We start from the raw sequence: 5,509 nt of genomic DNA, 5'->3' as shown, positions 1-5,509 counted from the left end.
GCATTCCTTTTGAAGAGTAGAACAAATGATGATTTAAGGGAATTTATTTATATAACTCCAATATTATATATCATTATGTCATTTATATCATTCTATGCCAGCCCAAATGATTAAATCATGTGATTTACTGTTGTCTATACATAAATTGATAAAGTAGAGCTGTTTACTATTCTATTTACAGAAGTTCATACTAATTCAAATTATGATATTGGTGTAGAGGTTGGGAGGTGGAGGTTTTTAGAGGATCTTGGCTGCAGTGGGTTTGTGCTTTACTCTTGTAAAGGAAATAATATATAAATAATTGGCATGAAGACTGAGGTCATGATATTACTGTGGCACATCTATTTATTTTTAGAAATAGTCACTTAATAGCCCTATGTAAGATTATATATATATATATATATATATATATATATATATATATATATATATATACATATATATATCAGGGAGAACAAAATGTAGCAAAGTTACAGCTATCTTTTATGTTTGTTTCATGGGATGTTTGTCTTCATTTTTATTGATGATAGTATAGATCATGTTAGATTGAAATTTGACTTAAAGCTCCTAGTAAATGTTATTCTGCCCCCTGATTGCATCACTGGTATTATTTAAATCATGTTTGTGTTTATGCGTATGATTTGTATATTTTATTACAGGAAATGATAACCTCAATTTACAACCTAATGAAACCCTGGAAGCAAACTCAACAGTACTAGAAAACATTTTTCAGACTAAACATCCTGCTTTTGGTAAGAGGTCCATGAGTATTAATATTATCTTTCTTTTTTCCTTTATATATTTATAAATGAGCCCCATGGGACACCTTTTGCAGCAACTATAAAGATAAAGAAAACAAAACATATACTATACTGTCTATCACAACAGAAGTTTTGTTATTGATATTTAAATCATGCTTATATATTTTTTTTTCAGGGAAAGTACCTGAAGTATTGGAAATGTATAATGGTATAACAATAATAGACAGCTCTTTGGACCAGGATTTTGGTCAGTTGACTTTATGCCATCCATAAACTAAGCAATTTGCAAGTACATACTCATAGTATGCAACATCCAGTTTTTCAGTCACCTACACAAGAAACATATCTATATCTTCAGTCACATTCATATGCAAAGATAGATACTTTTTGTCACATATACATCCACACATAGATACATCTTCAGTAATATACACACAGAAACAGATTTCCACTTACATACATTAGCACATGAATATTTCTTAAGTAAAATACACATACACATAAATATTTCTTTATTTTCTAGGTACAGGCATGATAAATATATCTGACCCTGTCTTTGGCTTTATATGATAGCTATCTGTATTAGATTATATGAAGACAGAGACATGAACAGACATATTTTCATATCTATATTAGATTTTTGTGTAGGCAGTACAATGCAAGTTTGAAATTTGAGTGTCATGTGTGTATTTCTCACATTGCATATATAAATCCAATATTTCTATTAATATTTCATATACTAAATTACTGGAAAAAAAACTTAATGTGCAAAGTAAATGCAAAATGTGTATATATTATATTGCTAACTTATGATATGCAGTTTCTTATTCCATACAGAATCTCAGATAACACATGGAGGCTATGCCTGATATAGGTACAGTATGTATCAGTAAAAGTATGTAAAGTTCATAAATGTTTCAGATGAAAATAACAAACTATCATGAACATATATTAATAAATATTCATAAATAATATTATAAGAATCAATATATTTATTAGGATTACTTTTTGCATAATAAATAATCTATATTGAATAAAAAAATATATATATATGAACTAGTATTTGCAATTTTTCAGCCCAGGCCAATGCAGGCGAATCTCCATCATCAGACATAATTAAAGACAAAAATAAGATGATAAATAAGTTGAAGGTCAGAGTAAGTAGATTACAAAAGCAATATCATAAAATATACAAATCCAAAAATAATTGTTCACGCTGCACTTTGCCAGCTAATATTATAAAAAATGTTTCACATTATGATTGGTGCTGCCCTTGAATTTTTTAAAACACAGATAAAACTTTCTGGTGTCTGTACCAAAGCAAGGAGATATACTTTAAACATGAGATGCTTTAGCCTAGGATTGTATTTAAGAGCCCTCGAGCTTATAGGTTCCTCTTAATTTTTTTTTGCTCTACCAACTCCAAGGATGTTGAGGTATTGGCTAAAAGCCATATCTTTCAGTTGGGTGGAATGATTCCATATTCAAGTTACTTGAAGATAAGTTAAAACAGATGTCATTACAGGTAAAACTTTGTGACATAGTCTTCGATGCAATATCATTAAAATCTGGGTTTCATTATTGCTCTGTTGCTGATAGGATTGAAGGATGTGAGGATCTAGGGGAATATGGTCGGTCAACCGATCCTGCACAATTTGCTATGGTATTCATGGCTAAGGGATTATGTTCTAAATGGAAGCAAACTTTGGGGTACTTTCTCCTTCAAAAATCTATACCATCAGAAACAATTAAGATACAGGATTGTGTAGAAATGCACTGATTAAAACTTAAAATTAAAAATTAAAAACTAATTAAAAACTGATTAAAAACTGAAATGCACTGGATTACGTCCAAAATTTTTAACTTGTGATCAAGATCCATCCAATGTCAGTGCATTTAAAAAATTAGGGATATCACCAGCTAAACCAATGCTCACTCGAAATGAATTACAAGTGTTCTTTTTTTTATGATCCACCTCATCTCATAAAAAGTATAAGAAATAATTTCTTAAAATATGATATACATATTGGGGAAGAGAAGATAAGGTGGAAATATATGCAAGAATTTTATTCTATTGACAAGGCAATGGCTGTAAGATTAGCTCCTAAAATCACAGAAGTACATATAAATTGTCATGGATTTAAGAAGATGCGTGTCAATTTAGCAACTCAGTTGTTTAGCAGAACTGTTGCAGCAGCCATCCACACACATGCTACACTTGGTGTTATGGCAAATGAAGCCACTGCTACAGTAAAGTTTATTTTGCATATGGATGAGCTCTTTGATATATTTAATAGTTCTCAGAGGAATCCTTTCAGATCATCAAAGTGTGCCATATCAAAAACATTTAACTTTGAGCAGATTAATGATATGACTAAGTATATTAGATCATGGAACATAGGAGGCAACAGACGACATCTGCCATGTGTTGAGGGGTGGTTACAAAATTTAGAATCATTGAAATTACTTTGGCAAGATTTAGATAAAAAATATAATAATGTACTGTATTTACTGACAAGAAAATTAAAACAAGACTGCTTGGAGAATTTCTTTGGTTGTATTAGAAACATTGGGGGCAATAATGATTCACCTAATATAAAAAAAAATGTAGCAGCAGTAAAAGATGTAACGACAAACCATCACATTCAGCAAACCCAGAATGGAAACTGTGATGATGATGCAACACCCATGCTTGCTTATCTAAAACTTTGCAATACAAGGGAAAATAATTTAAAACAATATTTTAAATTATCTAATGCAACAAATACCATCATGCTAGATATGGAACCAGTAGAATTTCAAGAAAGTCTTGAAGAAAATTTAAATATATTAACAGATGTAGCTGATATGTCAATAAATATGCCATCTTCTAATCATACTGAAGATTCTAATGTTACAGATATGGGAATATATTTTTCATCATTTAATCCATTTACCACAGACAATGAAATTCAAGATATGGGCCATTACTTTTCCACATTTAATCCTTTTACAAATAATGATAAGTGACTTCTTGATAAATACGTCAGAATCTTACCCAGAACTTAAAGAAAATGCTGTTACATATGTTACAGGATATGTATGCCATAAACTATTGAAGAATCACCCATGTGAAAAATGTAAATTTAATCTAATAGATACATCTGACTGCTCATTAACTAGTAACTTATTTTTGGATGCTAAAGCTAATGATAAAGTATGCTACTTAAAGTATCCAAAGTTAGAATTAGTAGATTTAATTCCAGATTATCAGAAACAATTCAAATCCAAAATCAATTTATATATGTTTAAAGATCACATAAAAGTTAAGCTTTCAAAAGAACTTTCAGCAATTGATGTTAACATTGATTTGTGTGCAGGGATTAAAGAAAAGATAATATATATTTTTTTGACCAAGAGAATTTATCACCATATAAAAAATTCAAACATATATTGGAAGAAAGCGTAAGCTGGAGTCAAATGCTCCATCACTTCCCCCACCGAAGAAAAATAGAAAATACTACAAGGTAACCCACAAGTAGCATGTATTAATATAGATATTATATGTTGTGTTTATTGTCAATGTGTTTTTCTTTGTGTTAAGTATCTATTTTGTTAAGTTTTATTACTGCATGTATCTGTTTCAGCTTATGTTTACAGTGTTTTGTATTTTTTTTCATTTTATTTTTTTTCGCCGCTTTAATGCTCAGGTATATTGGCATGTTCTCTTGCTTATGCTATTTGAGCTTTACACACAAGTAGCATGTTTTGGTGTAAATATATGTTTTGTTTGTTTGTTTGTTTTTCTTTGTGATAAATATCTATTTTGTTCAGTTTTATCACTGCATGTATCTGTTTCAGTTTGTTTACAGTGTTTTGAATTTTATTTCATTTGATTTTTTCAATACATAACTAATGCAACGTGTGTTTTAATAGCCAACAAAGTACAAGAAAATTATATTGATTTCCTATAATGGGGATGAAAACCATGACTAGATCTAAATGCTCAGTAATAATAGAATTCAAACATTGCGCTTTACATGAATACCAGTGGACGAAAACAAAATACTGAACGAAACCATGACGTCACAGTATTTGTGACGTCACGAATGATGCTGGACTACGCCAATAGATGGCACTATTATGGTGATATCTGGCAAGTTTTTCATTTATTTTAAATGGTGTTTTCCTATCTTTCGTATACAATCTTTGTCTCTCAGTCTTCTAAAACATGGAACGCGTTCCTGGTTTCGTACTCTACAAAAGAAGCCTTTTGTTTGAAAGGCAAACGAAAGATAGAATGTAACGGTAAAAATAATAATTACCTTCTTCAGGGCTCTCGGCGGTTAAGGAAATCATGGAAGACTCAAGTGCAAGATTAAATTAAATATTTGTTTATATCCACTCACGATTTAAGTAATATAATTATAGATGAAGTTCTTAAGATCAATAGTTGAACAAATGATTAACTTGAAAATACAAAAATTAAATTATCAAATATTAAGCAGAAATAACTGATTATGCAACAAACATATATAACATAAACGGAAACAAGCATATAAGTATATCTATCTATATATTTGCTTGTGTGTGTATAGACAGACACATATATGTCTACAAGCACACACACGCACACATAAAGTCCCCAGCAACTTACCAACTTCATGATGTTTTCCCATTTACTAGGCGGACTTTTCTTCTTGGGTGTCTCTGAGAGGCTGGTTGAAGGCTTTTCTTCTCCCTCCTCAGCCTTGGCCTCAATCCCCTTT

General features: G+C 30.5%; 1 long non-coding RNA gene across 1 annotated transcript in view; it reads right to left on the bottom strand.

Annotated features, from left to right (window-relative positions):
- Positions 1–5,509, bottom strand: part of LOC122258781 (uncharacterized) — a 7,651-nt gene extending 2,142 nt beyond the window's left edge. The window contains exon 1 of the long non-coding RNA XR_006223731.2: positions 5,398–5,509. This is a non-coding gene — a long non-coding RNA (uncharacterized LOC122258781). The remainder of the gene's footprint in view (positions 1–5,397) is intronic.

The sequence above is a fragment of the Penaeus japonicus genome, unplaced genomic scaffold (assembly GCF_977035675.1).
Source record: "Penaeus japonicus unplaced genomic scaffold, GWHDUDI00000001_assembly GWHDUDI00000015, whole genome shotgun sequence".
In the NCBI taxonomy this organism is placed as follows: domain Eukaryota; kingdom Metazoa; phylum Arthropoda; class Malacostraca; order Decapoda; family Penaeidae; genus Penaeus; species Penaeus japonicus.
The sequence above is the reverse complement of the archived record's forward strand: the minus strand, read 5'-3'. Positions and strand labels throughout refer to the sequence as shown.